We start from the raw sequence: 17,494 nt of genomic DNA, 5'->3' as shown, positions 1-17,494 counted from the left end.
TTGTTAGTAAAGTTACATAGATTTCAGGTGTACAATTCTGTATTATATCATCTATAAATCCCATTGTGCGTTCACCACCCAGAGTCAGTTCTCCTTCTATCACCATATATTTGAGCCCCCTTACCCTCATCTCCCTCCCCCCACTCCCCTTACCCTCTGGTAACCACTAAACTATTGTCTGTGTCTATAATTTTTTGTTTCTCATTTGTTTGTCTTGTTCTTTTGTTGTTTTTGGTTTATATACCACATATCAGTGAAATCATATGGTTCTCTGCTTTTTCTGTCTTATTTCACTTAAAATTATATTCTCAAGATCCATCCATGTTGTCACAAATGTTCCTATATCATCTTTCCTTAATGCTGAATAGTATTCCATTGTGTATATACCACAACTTCTTTATCCATTCATCTATCGAAGGACACTTCGGTTGTTTCCATGTCTTGGCCACCGTAAACAAAGCTGCAATGAACATTGGAGCACATGTGTCTTTATGGATAAATGTTTTCAGATTTTTTTGGGTAGATACCCAGGAGAGGGATTGCTGGGTCATATGGTAATTCTATTCGTAATTTTTTGAGGAACCTACACACCTCCTTCCATAACAGCTGCACCAGTCTGCATTCCCACCAACAGTGTATGAGGGTTCCTTTTTCTCCACAGCCTCTCCAACACTTGTTACTATTTGTCTTGTTGATGAAAGCCATTCTGACTGGGATGAGGTGATATCTCATTGTGGTTTTCATTTGCATTTCTCTGATGATTAGTGATGTTGAGCATTTCTTCATAAGTTTATTTGCCATTTGTAAATCCTCTTTGGAGAAATGTCTCTTCAGGTCGTCTGCCCATTTTTCAGTTGGGTTGTTTGTTTTTCTGTTGTTGAGTTTCATGAGTTCCTTGTATATTTTGGATATAAGCCCCTTATCGGAAGCACTGTTTGCAAAAATCTTCTCCCATTCAGTCGTTGCCTCTTTATTTTGTCGATGGTTTCTTTTGCTGTGCAGAAGCTTTTAAGTTTCATATAGTCCCATTTGTTTATTTTAGCTTTTACTTCCATTGCCTTTGGAGTCAAATTCATAAAATGCTCTTTGAACCCAAGGTCCATAAGTTTAGTACCTATGTTTTCTTCTATGCAGTTTATTATGTCTTATGCTTAAGTCTTTGCTCCATTTTGAATTAATTTTGGTACATGGTGACAGATAACAGTCCAGTTTCATTCTTTTGCACGTGGCTATCCAATTCTCCCAGCACCATTTATTGAAGAAGCTGTCTTTCCTCCATTGTATGTTTTTAGCTTCTTTGTCAAAAATTGTCTGTCCATATTTATGGGGTTTTATTTCTGGGTTCTCAATTCTATTCTATTGGTCTATGTGTCTGTTTTTCTGCGAATACCATGCTGTTTTGATTATTGTAGCCCTGTAGTACAAGCTAAAGTCAGGGAGTGCAATACCTCCAGTATTGTTCTTTTTTCTTAAGATTGTTTTCGCTATTCGGGGTCTTTTGTGGTTCCAAACAAATCTGATGATTTTTTGTTCTATTTCTTTAAAAAATGCCATTGGGATTTTGATGGGGATTGCATTAAATCTGTATATTACTTTGGGTAATATGGCCATTTTAACTATGTTGATTCTTCCAATCCATGAGCACGGAATGCCTTTCCATTTCTTTGTGTCTTCTTCAATTTCTTTCAAAAATGTTTCATAGTTTTCAGCATATAGGTCCTTCACATCCTTGGTTAAGTTGATTCCTCGGTATTTTATTCTTTTTGCTGCAATTGTAAAGGGAATTGTTTTTTGTATTTCTTTTTCTGAGATTTAATTGTTAGTATATAGAAATGCAATGGACTTTTGTACGTTGATTTTGTAGCCAGCAACTTCACTGTTGATTGTTTCTAACAGCTTTTTGGTGGAGTCTTTAGGGTTTTCTATATATAGCATCATGTCATCTGCAAAGAGTGATAATTTAACTTCTTCATTCCCAATTTGGATGCCTTTTCTTTCTTTCTCTTGCCTGATTGCTCTGGCAAGGACTTCCAACACTATGTTGAAGAGCAGAGGTGATAGGGGACAGCCCTATCGTGTTCCTGAACGTAGAGCAAAGGGCTTCTGTTTTTCACTATTAATTATGAGATTAGCTGAGGGCTTGTCATATATGGCCTTTATTATGTTAAGGTATTTTCCCTCTATACCTATTTTATTAAGTGTTTTAATCATAAATGGATGTTGTATCTTGTCAAATGCTTTTTCTGCATCAATTGACATAATCGTATGATTTCTGTCCTTTATTTTGTTTATGTGATGTATCACATTGATGGATTTGAGGATGTTGAATCATCCTTGTGCCCGGGGATGAACCCCGCTTGGTCGTGATGAATCATCTTTTGAATGCATTGTTATATTCGATTTGCTAGAATTTTGTTTAGGATTTTTGTATCTGTATTCATCAGAAATATTGGTCTGTAGTTTTCTTTTTTTGTGTTGTCCTTACCAGGTTTTGCTATCAGGGTAATGTTGGCCTCATAAAATGAGTTAGGGAGTACTGTCTCTTCTTCAATTTTTTGGAAGAGTTTGAGTAAGATTGGTATTAGATCCTGTTTGAAGGTTTGGTAGAATTCACTAGTGAAGCCATCTGATTCCGGACTTTTGCTTTTGGGAAAGTTTTGGGTGACTGATTCAATTTCGTTACTGGTGATTGGTCTGTTTAGATTTTCCAATTCTTCATGGGTCAGCCTTGGAAAGCTATATGTTTCTAAGAACTTGTCCATTTCTTCTAGGTTATTGAATTTGGTGGCATATAGTCCTTCATAGTATTCTTGCATGATCCTTTGTATTTCTGTGGTGTCCGTGATAACTTCCCCTTTTTCACTTCTGATTTTGTTAATTAGTGTCTTCTCTCTTTTTATCTTAGGTTAGCCAAGGGTTTGTCAACTTTGTTAATCTTTTCAAAGAACCAGCTCTTTGTCACATTAATTTTTTCTATTGTCTTTCTGTTCTCTATTTCATTTAGTTCTCCTCTGATTTTTGTTATTTCCTTTCTTCTGCTGACCTTGGGTTTCATTTGTTCTTCTTTTTCTAGTTCTTTAAGGTGTAAGATGAGGTTATTTATTTGAGATTTTTCTTGTTTCTTGAGATAGGCCTGTAATGATATAAATTTCCCTCTTAAAACTGCTTTCGCTGCATCCCAAAAATTTTGGTAGGATGTATTTTCATTGTCATTTATTTCCATGTATCTTTTGATCTCTCCTCTAATTTCTTCTTTGACCCAGTCGTTCTTTAAAACAATGTTGTTTAATCTCCATGTATTTGTGTTTTTTCCTGCTTTTTTTTTGCAGTTGATATCCAATTTCAAAGCCTTGTGATCAGAGAACATGCTTGGTATTATTTCAATATTCTTAAATTTGCTGAGGCTGCTTTTATGTCCCAATATATGGTCTATCCTTGAGAATGTTCCATGTACACTAGAAAACAATGTATAGTCTGATATTTTAGGATAAAGTGCTCTATATATGTCAATTATGTCCATTTCATCTAATGTGTCATTTAAGGCTGCTATTTCGTTATTTATTTTCTGTTTTGATGATCTATCCATAGCTGTCAATGATGTATTTAAGTCCCCTAGTATAATTGTGTTTTGGTCAATTTCTCCCTTTAGTTCTGGTTGTAGTTGGTTGGTATATTTCGGTGCTCCCTGATTGGGGGCATAAATATTGATGACTGTTATGTCTTCTTATTGTATAGTCCCCTTTACCATTATGAAATGTCCATCTTTGTCTCTTGTTATCTTTTTCACCCTGAAGTCTATTTCATCTGATATCATTATGGCTACACCTCATTTTCTCTGGGTACCATTTGCTTGGAGTGCCAATTTCCACCCTTTCACTTTGAGTCTATGCTTGTCCTTGTAGCTGAGATGTGTCTCTTGGAGACAGCATATGGTTGGGTTTAGTTTTTTGATCCAGTCTGCTACTCTGTGCCTTTTTATTGGTGAGTTCAGTCCATTTACATTTAGGGTGATTATTGATACGTGAGGATTTCCTGTCATTCTATCTTTAGTGTTCCGGTAAAGCTGTGTCTCCATTGTTTCTTTGCCTTTTTGTTGTTGTCTATTATTTCTGTGTGGTGGTATTCTATGATGTTTCCCTCTGTTTCTTCTTTTATTACAGTATACATTTCAGTTCAGGATTTTTTTTGAGTGGTTACCCATAAGTTTATGTAAAAGAAAGTTTGATATTTAGAGTATTCCATTTTCTTCAGCACGCTTACTTTCTCCATTCCCATATTCTGGTTCAGGTCTTTACTCTCCCCCTTTTTATGTTTCGGTTGCCACAAATTGTCCCTGTTGATGGTGGTTGAATAGCCTCCTTTAGTATTTCTTGTAGTGCAGGTCGTGTATTAGAAAATTCCCTCAGCTTCTGTATGTCTGGAAAGGTCTTTATTCTTGGATATATTATTTTTGGCTTATAATTTCTCTCTTTCAATAGTATGAATATTTGGTTCCACTCCCTCCTGGCTTGTAGAGTTTCTGCTGAAAAATCTGATGATAATCTAATGGGCTTTCCTTTGTAGGTTACCGTCTTCTTTTCCCTGGCTGCCTTGAGGATTCTTTCCTTGTCGTTGATTTTAGACAGCTTCACTACAATGTGCCTTGGAGAAGGCCTGTTGGGATTGAGGTAATTAGGTGTTCTATTTGCTTCTTGGATTCGAGGATCCAGTTCTGTCCACAAGTTTGGGAAGTTCTCATCAACAATTTGTTTGAATATATTCTCTGTTCCCTTCTCTCTTTCTTCTCCTTCTGGTATGCCCATTATTCTTATATTGCTCTTTCTGATAGAGTCAGAAAGTTCTTGTAGAGTTCTTTCATTTCTTTTAAGTCTCAAGTCTCTTTCTTCTTCCATCTGTGTAATTTCCAGGTTTCTATCTTCAATGTCACTGATTCTTTCCTCCATCTGGTCAACTCTACTACCTAAGCTGGTTATTTCATTCTTAATTTCTTCTATTGAGTTCTTAATCTCCAGAAATTCCATTTGGTTCTTTTTTAAACTTTCAATCTCTTTCGTAAAATGCTCATGTTGTTCTTTGATTGCGTTTCTGAGTTCATTAAATTGCCTTTCTGTGTTTTCTTGTATCTCATTGAGGTTTTTCACAACTGCAATCTTGAATTCTCTGTCATTTAAGTCACATATTTCTATATCTTTAAGTTCATTTTCTGGAGACTTTTCACTTTCTTTCTGAGCTGTCTTGTTGCCTTGGTTATTCATGGCAATTACTGATTTATTATTTCTCTTCCTAGACATCTACAGGAGTGGCTTCTGCAACAGGTTGATAGGAAGAGGTCTTTCTTTTGTTTTCCAATACTTGTTTGTATGTTTTATTTTCTCTCTGACTGCAGCCTTTTTTTTCCTCTCTCACACAGTAGTGCTGTTTTCTCTGCACTATTCCAGCTTCTCACACAATGGGGGGATTACCTGGGAGATGGGCTTCTCCTCTGTTAACAGTTCGCCTGGGTCATAGGGCGCCAAGTCCCTTTGGGGATGCGGAGAGCTTTTGAAGTTCCAAAGCTCTTTCTGCACCAGATTCAGAGCCTGTGTGTTTCAGCAGTTCTGTTTACTCCTGCAGGGATCCGCCCAGATAGGTGGGGCCAGGGGCGGTGAGTTGTGAGAGGTGGCCCAGAGCAATGGCGGCGACTACCACTACAGCCGGTCCCATTTCCACAGCTCCCTCTCCTTTGCCGGAACTAGTTGGGCTGCGAATCTGTGTCTGCGGTCCACAGTTCTCAGAACAGCAAATATTCTGTTCTTTTGATCTGACACTGCTACTGTTCTGCTTCTAGCACCGGGCAGGTGGGGGCGGGGCGAGCTCTGGGAGGGTATGTAGGGAGCGGCTAGTCTCAGTGCCTATGGCTTCCGTTCTCTGCTCAGCAGTGAGGGTTTAAACCACTGTTTTCGTCCTTCTTCCCTCAATCTTTTCTGCAAGGTCTCTGCAATGAACGTTGGAGTCAGCCGTGTTATATGCTGCCCCCTCAGCCCTGTGGGCCATAAGTGGAGCCCTAGCAGTCCGAGTTCTTCCCTTTCCCGCAGCTGCGGTAGTTCCAGGATGCAGGGAGCTCGGAGCACTGAGCTAGGTCTACGTCCTGTGCCTGCGCGGCTCCGTCTCCGCACATCTCCCTTCCCTCCTCCCCAGCTTACGCTTCCCTCCTCCCACCTTTTAGGCGAATTCAGTAGTGGGCCTGTTCGTCTTGCCTGTCTGCTGTGCAGGGAGTCCTTTGTGGAGTTATTGTTGTTCAATTAGTTGTAAATTCCAGGGGAGCTTTACAGAGGCTCACCTCACACCACCATTTTGATGACATCCCTCTTGTTATATTCTTAATGTCTGTAGGATTTGTGTGGAGCCTCCTCTTTCATTCATTCCTGATATTGCTAATTTGTGTTTTCTTTCTCTTATTATTTTTTATTTTTAGTTTTAGCAAAATACACATAAAATTTACCATCTTAACCGTTTTTAATGTACAGGTCAGTGGTTTTAAGTACATTCACAGTGTTGTGCAACCATCACCACCATCTATCTCTGAACTTCTCCATCTTCAGAAACTGACACTCGATACCCCTTAAACAATTAATTCCCTATTCCTCTCTCCTCCCAGACCCTGGGAACCACCATTCTTCTTTCTATGAATCTGACTACTCTAGGTACCTCATATAAGTGCAGTAATACAGTATTTGTCTTTTTGTGGCTGGCTTATTTCCCTTAGCATAGTATCTTCAAGGTTCATCCATGTAGCATGTGTGAGAATTTCCTTCCATTTTAAGAATCAATAATATTCCATTTTATGTACATACCACATTGTGTTAGGCCATTCATCTATTGATGTACATTTTGGATGCTTTCATCTTTTGGCTATTGAGAATAATGATGTTATGTACATGGGTGTACAAATATCTGTATGAGTCTCAATTCTTTTGGATACCCAGAAGTGGAATTGCTAGGTTATTTGGTAATTCTATTTTATTTATTTTATTTATTTTTTTGAGGAACTGTAATACTATTTTCCTTAGCGGCGATGCCATTTACATTCCCACCAACAGTGCACAAGAATTCCAATTTTTCCACATCCTCGCCAACACTTGCTTTGTTTTTTTTCTAATAGTGACCATCCAAATAGGTGTAAGGTGGTATCTCATTATGGTTCTGAGCTGCATTTCCAGAATGATTAGTGATGTTTAGCATCTTTTCATGTGCTTATTGGCTACTTGTATATCTTCTTTGAAGAAACATCTATTCAAGTTCTTTGTCTATTTTTTGATTGGGTTATTTGTTTTTGTTGTTGAATTGGAGGATTCTTTATACTGTGTTTCCCCAAAAAATAAGACCTAGCCAGACCATCAGCTCTAACGTGTCTTTTGGAGCAAAAATTAATATAGGACCCAGTCTTATTTTAATATAAGACCAGGTCTTTGTAATATAATAATGTAACATAACATAATATAATATAATATATTATAATATAATATCCAGTCTTATATTAATTTTTGCTCCAAAAGACGCATTAGAGCTGATGGCCCACTAGGTCTTATTTTCGGGAAAACATGGTATATTCTGGATATTAATAACTCTTACTCAGATATATGATTTGCAAATATTTTATGCCATTCCATGGGTTGCCTTTCTATGCCCTTCGATAAAAAAGGTTTTTAATTTTGATGTAGTCCAATTTATCTATTTTTTCTTTTGCTGTCTGTGCTGTTGTCATATCCAGTGAATTATTGCCAAATCTATTCCCTTGAACCTTTTCCCCTATATTTTCAAGCTTCACACTTAAGATTTGCGTGTCTTGATGTATGTACATTATCCTTGATTTTAAATTTTTACCACAAAACAATGAACTCTAGCTACATTTATCAACATGGATGAATCTGAAAAATATGAAAGAAGCAAGTATCAAAATAATATATATGATATGATTCCACTTATATAAAGTTAAAAAAAAGGAAGCAAAGAAATGATTAACACAAAATACAGAACAATGGTCCTCTCAGGAAAAGGGAAGTGGAGCCAACAGAACACCAAAGATCTCCTGGAGTATCGTAATATGCTATTTCTTGCCCAGGTTAAGAGTACAGGGATGTAAGTAATTGTTCCTTAAACTGTACCTGTGCATTTTCATACACTTTTTTACGTGTGCTATGTGTTACAGGTGTAAAACACTGTAAGAGAAATACAACGACTGCATTAGAATTTATTAGACAACTAAAATGAGAACTGACTTTATATTTCACGTCTTTGCATTCATCTGAGCAGCAGGTAATACTGTTTATACCATCTGCAGGATAAGTCTCCTTAAGGTATTGCTAAATATCAATGAAACATAAAAATAAATAGCAACAAACAATAATGCTGTAAACTATCAAATAAAACTAAAAAGAAAATGAAAATACTTCCAATGATCCACAACATATTGATTTTAATTTTTCAAAGGGATCTTTATTAAGAATAAAAAAACTAAATTTCAAAAAATGAGAAGTTTGACAAAACTAAAATATAACCAGAGATTCATAAACATCTTAAGACTGCATATTTTCCCCATTTCCTACTTTAAAATAACACATTTGATTTTAAAGATTAAAAATAAAAACCATCTTTAGAAGTCACACATTTAAATCAACGTTTGTTAATATCTCTGGCTTAATAGTACAAGACTTAGAGAGTATTTTAATTCCCTTAAAATTAAATTTTGCAATACACTTATAAGCTTACTGTCATCCCTTTTTGTTTATTAAAAGAACAATCAAAATTTAACTAAAAAAAAAACTTGCTTGTGAAATAAAAAGATGCTATTACAAAGCCCCACACATTAAAAAACCTTTAAGAAAGAAAAAGTGACTAAATGTGTCAAAAATTTGAGTCACTGGGGGGAAAAAAAGCTTAAAAGAAATGCCAGGCCATTGTTTTCAAAGCTATTCCATCTCAGTTACAATTTGTTGCCACTTGGCCTTTCCTGGGTAAATACCTAAGAACAATATTTAATTAGCATTTAATGTTGAAAATTAACTAGTAGCTAAGTGTTTTATGAGTGTGTGAAAGGTTATGTTTTATTGATACCCCAAGAAATAGTTTTCATTCCTTGGTTAGTCTTATTTCTAGAGCTCAAGGTTAATTTAAGTATCTACCTAACAAATGTCCACTGAATCAAAAATATCAAATTAATCAGACTTATACCATATTAAGTGTTCTACCCAAACACAATCACAAAAACAATTATTTTTTCTTTTGGAAAGATTTGCTAGAGAGAGCGCTTCTGAAACCTGAGACTGACTAGTAGAAAAGCCACTAGAAGTTGGCCCTGGATGATCACCGTCATCCAGTGAGAGCACAGAATAAAGGTCTCCCCTGGAGCACAGACAGTTTATGAGCATAATACCCAACTCATAGTCCCGATCCCCAGTCCACTTCCCCAGCTGGCCAGCAGCTCTTTGTCTCCTAGGTCAAGTTTCCCAATGGCCCAACAGACGACCCAGGTCTTGAACAAGCCCAATAAGGGAACTGCTACTTGCATACAGCTATTTAAATTAATTCAAATTTAAAATTCAGTTCCTCAGTCACCCTAGCCACACTTTAAGTGCTCAATAGTCATATGTCAATAGTAGCTACCATAGTGTACAACACAGCTACAGAACATTTCCACCACTGCAGAAAGTTCTATTGGATAATGCTGCTGTAGAATATATCTTTGCCCAAACAATAGGGCTATTCTTAATAAAGTGAATGTACTTTTTGCAAATAATATTAAGGGTGTTTTACCATGTGTAACCCTAACCACAGTCATTGATGCCAAAGGACATCAAGAATCCCTGGGAAGAGGTACTGAAAGGCTTCCCCATAAAGTTACCCAACAACTTAGGAGCGAACAGGAGCCATTTCTAGTGCTAGTGTCACTTACATATAAAAATGGAGTTTAACAAGGTAAAATGTTTCTATTGTAGGTTTTTGAATATCTAGACTAAAAATTGTAATCAATATTTTTAAAGTGAAAAATGTTTTTCACATAGATCCAGACTCAATCACAGGTACATTTTCATTATACTTGGGCACCATCTGCTGGCCAAGTTAGTAAACTGGACAAGGAAAGGAAAAGCTACATGTACTGGGAGACATTTTTAAAGGACACACACAGGCCCAGCTTTTTGCTGCAAGGCATTCCTGGAAAACCACATCATAAAGCGGATCGCTGTAAAGCAAATCATATTTTCCATAAGGGCAGGGCTATAATTAGGTTCTTCATTCCAAACTAAAATCTAGCATCAAATAACTCATGGAAAGATCTCATTAAAGTAAGATGGGAAAATTATAGTCCTCTATAATCATTTAAAACAGGATCATTATTCTCCGAGTCCTTTTGTATAGGTGTGAACACATTTATTGTTTAGAGGACACAACATAAATTAAAAGATAAAGCTTTAATTTATATAAAGTTAACCTAAATCTAATATAGTAAGAGTAATATAAAATAAATACTAATTCTGTTTGCACACTCCTACAATTTTTAAGTAATCTGGATGAATTCTATAAAATGGCATCTAAAGAAATCCAAACTAATGCCTTCTTCATCAGTAAAGTCCTCTAATATAAGCAGAATTAACGTGTATCATCCACTGCAAAGTAGTGTTTAAAGGTCAGGGTTGATTCAACTTTACTCCTCTTCACCCACTCTTAACCAAAATTTCCAGTAAAAAATAATAAATGCTACAAAATAATTCTTTTTCATCTTTCCATATCCCAAAACTTAATTGCACTTTGGTGATAAGCTACCAGACCACATCATACTTCACTGAAGCATCACAAAAATAATTACAAATTATTAAAAAGAAGCTTCAAAACATTTTTCACAGAATTGTAAGACAAGAATACAACCTAGTATCTTTGTGCTCTGTCCTTGGGAAAATGCACAAAAAGAATAGAGATGACATGAACTGAAGTCTAAATATTACTTAGGCAGCTTCTAATACATGATGTGGCAAAATGCAAAAAAAAAGGAAAAAAAAGGGCCAGCCACAGTGTCTTCCTTCTGTCCTGGAAAAAAGGACTTGCTAACTTATCTAAATAAAGATTCCTTCAAAGCCTCTTTTAAATAATACTATAACAACTCGTTATTCTGAGAGTGTTCAGGATTCAGACTTACAATCATAACTTTCTGCATAGACATTTATTTTTCTCAGGAACACAAAATGATTTCTATAACTCAAAATAATTAACAGCCAATGGATTTTAAAATAATGCCGCTTGGGAGGATTATATAATTAGAAAAGCAAAAGAATGGTCAAACAATCTACCAGGCAAACCCCTGTGTGCACTATTAAAATAACAATCACTATACCACTGATGATGGTGGAACAACAGCTAATACTTTCACAAGACTGTATCTCCATTTTACAAAAGACGAAACTGGAGTTTAGGGAAATTACGTGACTTGCCTGAGGACACATGATTGCCCAGTGTCAGAAGTGAAACCTGAACAAAGGCAAATGCCTCATTTCAGTTCAACCTAGAAATAACCAAGAACAAAGGCAGAGTCACCCTGGATTGCTGATGCAGCTCAAGTAGGGGAAAATGGATTAAAGGAAAATTTCCATATTTGCTGCATAAAGAACTCTTGCCTACATGGTATACTGGAAAAAACCTGGGGTCTGAAACCATAAAGACCTGGGCCCATCACCGGGACAGCTGCTTGACCTTACTGAACCTGTTACCTCATCTATAAATACAAAGAGCAATCATGTCAACCTCACAGAATTGCAAAGGAGATGTTATCAGATAACTTATAAAAGATTTCTAGAATAGCATCTAGCGTACAGTAGGTGCTCAATAAATGGTACAACTTGCGGTAATTGGGTTTCTGTTTTAGTAGATTAGAAATAAGTGGAATACACAAATAGAGTATTGGGATATTTTCATTCTTATGTTTAAGTATGTATATTTACATACGGTTAAATTTATTAACGTGCATAAATCACTAATTTTAACGATGTGTAGGCCTACACATTTTAACAGTATGGTGTTCTGAAGGGTAAATTGACTGTATCTATCAAAACACAAGTGCGTGATTATTAAAAATAACATAGATACATGTATAAAAAAGTTTTTAACTTTCCACACCAGGCTAGTCCCAATCCCTAAAGGTAAAACAGGTTTGTATATGGAACCCAGAAATATGCCATGCACATGTACACATCGTGTATCCACATGGTGTCTTTAAAATACACACGCTCACACACAAATGGAAGCTGACTATACTTTCATGTTCTTCCGAACTTTATAAAAAGTATCTTAGAGATCCCTCCATACTAGCCCATATAGACTTCTGTCACCATTGCACAAGATGTTGAACCTACTAATAATCCCAATAGTTCATGTACTAAATTCGTCAATGTGTCTAGCTACTGAAATAGCAATTCCTTTTCTGGGAATCAATAATAGCCCAAAACATATGTAGGTGCATAATGCTATATGTATTAAAATGTTAACTAAGATTCTTTATAACAATAAAGAACTGAAAGCAACAGACAGGTTGAATTACAGTAAATCCACACTATGGGTTATTACCTGCAATTAAAAAGATGACACAGACCACACAGGTTTAAGACACAGTTAAGTGACAAAAGAGCAAGTCTCAGAACAGTACATATAGTATAAGCCAATTTACAAATTTTTAATTACATATGCGGAGGTGTGGGGGTGTGTCTGTTGTAGAATACATACCAAATTGTTGATGACTATTCCCTCTTGTTAGGAAAGTGGAATAAGGAGAACATGGAGAGGAGGACTAGAGTTTTCACTCTACATAGTTCTACACTGAGGTTTTATGACAAGCATGTATTACACATAGATTGCACACTTTTCTAAAACGAGAATGAAAAGTGTATTAGTCATCTATTGCTACACAGAAAATTACCACAAACTGAACAGCTTTAAACAACACACACATATTTTTTCAGCGTTTCTGTGGGTCAGAAGTACAGGCACAGCAGAGCTGGGTCCTCTGCTTAGGGCCACACAAGGGTGCAATCATGGTTTGCCCAGAGCTGGGTTTTCATCTGGAGGGTGAACTAGGGAAGGATCCGCTTTCCCTGCTCACATGGTTGTCAGCAGCCTTCAGTTCCTTATGGCTAAGTATTCATGGCAGCTCACTTCTTTGAAGCCAGCAAGGAAATAACAGCAAGACACTAGAACCAGTCAGCTAGCAGGACAGAGTCTTATACACCGTAATATAATCATGGAAGTGATATCCCACCACCATTGCCATATCCTACTAGTCAGAAGCAAGTCACAGGTCCTACCATACTCAAGGGGAAGGGATTATACAAGATGAACACCCAGAGGAGGGTCATGGGGCCACTGAAAGTCTACCTACCACAGAGACAATTGAGGTCTTTACCAGATCTCAATGGTATGCTTCTGAAAGATGACCGAGAAGTGATACAAACGGATGTGGTTATAGAGCTAAATGAAATTAACCAAACTGTACAGGATGAGAGCTAAGTCTATGGTCTCATTAGAAACATTTCACATTTTGTAAAAACATGCTCCAAACTCAAATATAATTCAAATATTTCATTGTCTAGAAAATAAGCAGGTCTTTCATGTAAAAAAGCAACAATAGATCTCTGAAATAGCAATGAATTTGGAAAGTGGTTTTTCTAAAAGAAAACATGGCTAATAACATAAACTTAAACCAAGAAATATGAAAAAGGAAAGCAAAGAATAAAACTGGAACAGAACTAGCTACATGTTGAAGCTGACGTGAATCGCTAAGTTTACTAGTGTAGAAGGTGTATTTGGTGGGAAAAGGAAAGCATGATAATAAGCCTAACAGGATGTAACCTCATAATACTTCTAAGGTATTTAGAACCAGGCTACACACCATATCCTCCCCACAGGAAGAATAAAGGCAAAGGAAAGGTGCCATCTCTACTGAATAGGGAGTCCTAACACAGAGGCTTCAAAAGGACTCTGCATCTTTAATAATATAAAAAGGCTAGGACACAAACGGCATAATCTAAAATGCCATTAGAAATACTTCACATACAAAAAGGTCTAAGTAAAGCAGGATTTTATAAAGTGATCAAAAAAGAAACACTAAGAAGGAAAATCTTTTAAGATTAAAGGGGTTTTTCAAAGGACAAGTTGAAGTGGTTGTAAAATTTATGAGGCAGCATTAAACTTCAGTTCTAAGTAACAATAAATTATTCACTATAAAAATATACATGTGTCAAGTATTATAAGCCTCTTAAACTTTTTAAAACAATTTCTTGCAGAACTGATTAGATGTATTAGGTCAACACCAGCAGATACTAACTTTTTCATTAGCACAGTATGACCAGTCAGACTAAAGGAGCAATGTTGCAAATATGAAGACAGACCATCATTAGACTTCACCACTTCTGTTCTGAACTCACAAATCATGTATTTGGCATTAAAATCAGTTTTACTGCCTTTAGCTAAAGGCAATGTTAGTTTCAGTTGCTAAATGCCTCCATGTATATAAAATTTCACATATCTGTTGATTAATGTACATGCAGATTAAAATTTTAAATCAAATTGAGAAACCTGTAAGAAAATGTACACTGCACTGTTTTGTTTTGGCAGTCCTGACTGTAAGCCGTTAGTCTTACTGATATTCCTACACTTCACCAGGAAGATATTTATGTCTTTTCCAGCTCCTTCATCATCTTTATATTCCTTACGGTGTGTGAAGGGCATCTCTATATCCCATATCTATGCTTCTCCTAACTTATTGTATAATTTATCCTTCCCGCCACTTTCTCTACAAGTTTTTCAAGCAATCCTTGTGGGCCACTCTCTCTGCCACAATATACCTATCACAAAGTTTTGCGTGTGGTTAAATTAAATGTGTGGCAGTGCCTAACACAACCCAGGCCTTCAATCACGCATGCACTCACCAAATAGAAATGCTTATGGAGTTCCTAAGCTTCCTGCGCAGGGCTAGGCACTGGAAATACAATGCAAACAGGAAAAACAGCTCCTGTTCATGAAGTTTACAATCTAGCAAAGAGGACAGAAACAGAACCTTTGCACGTGTGACCAGTGCAACCAAGAGTAACTTTGGTGTAAATAACAGGGTCACCCAAACAGACCTGGGCTGTCAGGAAAGGCTGTGTGAAGTTGAGATCTGAAGAATGACTGGGACCAAAGGACTGCCGGCTTTTCCCATTAATTACTTATTATATAACTGATAATGCCTCATATTCAAGTGATTTGCATTAAAAATGTCATTTTATTATAGCTGAGCAACAAAGAGAAATAAGTTACTAAACTTGTGGAGATTTTACTATGGTTCCATTTTCCAGAAAAATCACTAATACTTGAAGAATATTCTGTGTTTTCTCAAAGTTTATCCTCTGTTATAAGGAAGAAAATGTCCATTCACATGGACTCCCTGAAGATCTCGCCTATTTCGTATCCTGAATCCCACTCTTACACACACCTCAATCTTTGTGAATACTTCCACAACTACACGTAACTACTTTATTGAAATTATCCATGTACTTGTCTTATCTCTCTTCCCTATTCACTTAAAACAATGGTTACATGTCAAATGCCTACAGGACTTAAACAAGTAACAAATGAGTGATTATGCTGCCAGATATAGGGGTATTCTTCACGTCTACAAAGATATAGTCTCTCTCTCCTCTCCTGAATCATAGGATCCCCCTTCATTTATCTTTCTTCTTTCTACTTTTGACAGAATATAAAAATGGAAAAACAAATACTTCATCTCCTCTTAACCCTACTTAAAAAACAACAAAAAAAACCACTCAATAATAGATGCAACTGACCTCAAACTCACTGTCAGGATGAGCAGGGCAGGATGAAGGCATGCCGCATTAAGCGGATAACTATTACTTAGCTCCAACTTACGGCTATCTTCTGGAAAGATTGCTAGGTCTCCACTTTTGAAAATAAGCCAGAAATTTAAGTTTTCATATGAAATTCTCTAGTTGTTAATTTTGACAACTCATTCAAAAATTTTTAAAGACATTATGTAAGCTAAACAAAAATCTATACATATGATCCATCCAGTCCAGGAAGACCAGCAATTTTCAACCTCTGGTCTAAGCTCCAAGATACAGGAAACTACTTTAGTTTACCTTTGCACTGTAAACTCCAGATTCATCACCCCCAGAAAGGAGCCCACCATTTAGCTGGACACCCAACAAATGTTTTGGCAAACACCTGATAGATTTTGCAGTTAAACCAAGGACTGTATTTTAATTTGTATACAGACCACAATCTCTTTACACTTCCATTTTCCTGCTTATAAAGCTAACAAAAATTCCACAATTACATCTCTTCTACTTTTAAATCGCCTATGAATGAGAAAATAAGTTATTTTACACCACCTCCTACTGACTCATCAATTCATTTCTTTTTACTCTTCTAAATGTGTCTTTAATTATATCACCTCTTCCCGTTTTGCCTCTCCATTTTAATTTGTTTCCCCTTTCTAATAAAAACAATTTCATATGGACTGGATCTCTTGCTTTGTGTTCATCTGTTCTTTTCCACCATAATACCTGAAGTGTGAAAAACATATAACCAAACTACATCAACTATGAAGACATTTCAAATTACTAATAACATTTCTGTATCTGATTAAGGAATAAACCAAAAACATATAGTAGAAAAGAAAGAGCATAGTGTTAACCAAATCAAATTCGAAATATGAAAATTACCCAGAGAATGGTGAGGAGTGAAGTGAAACATAATACACGTCAAATGACGCTGTCCAACATTTTAACATTTCAGGTAACAATGCCAAAGGTAAAACTCAAAATTTGACAAGCATCCAATTTAAATCTATCCCTACTAGAGACCAAAAGCTATACTACAACAATAATCATCTTTTTGTATATTTCAAAAATTCAGAAGTTTATTTTTATTACACTAAAAATACTACTTAAGCGTAGTACTCTACTAAGAAAACACAGTTTAATGAGGTTAATGTTTACTTTATTAAATCAAAACAAATATTGTTCAATGAGGGATAAAAGAGAGAAATTCAAGCGTAAGTTTCAAGATGGATAAAGGATATTATATTTTGTTAAGCCATTGGTAATGTTATTAATTCATGTTTGTCATAAAGAAAAACAGAGAACTGTGTTCTTTAGATTCTGAGGCTCCACTTTCCAAGCAATAGTATATACGTATATACATATATATATATAATTATGTTACATTTTTAGCCATTTTTTAGATATCTATTTTTACATATATGTTACATATATAATATGTTATATATTATATACAGTAAATGAAAAACTAAAACTCGTTTTAGCCACCTAACATTGCTTCACAGCCCTAAACTTTAACAAAAATGTAAAGTAAACCAACTACTTACCATAAATAAAAAACAACAAGGAAAAATGAAATGTATAAACCAGTTTCAAAGACAAGCTATGATGAAACACATTTGAAATCCTATTTT

At 35.9% G+C, this 17,494-nt stretch overlaps 1 protein-coding gene across 5 annotated transcripts in view; it reads right to left on the bottom strand.

Annotated features, from left to right (window-relative positions):
- The window catches only part of CEP112 (centrosomal protein 112), a 343,959-nt gene that overhangs the window by 315,029 nt on the left and 11,436 nt on the right, over positions 1–17,494 (bottom strand). The gene's annotated exons all lie outside the window — the stretch shown is intronic.

Source organism: Rhinolophus hipposideros, assembly GCF_964194185.1.
Source record: "Rhinolophus hipposideros genome assembly, chromosome: 20".
Classification (NCBI taxonomy): domain Eukaryota; kingdom Metazoa; phylum Chordata; class Mammalia; order Chiroptera; family Rhinolophidae; genus Rhinolophus; species Rhinolophus hipposideros.
The sequence above is the reverse complement of the archived record's forward strand: the minus strand, read 5'-3'. Positions and strand labels throughout refer to the sequence as shown.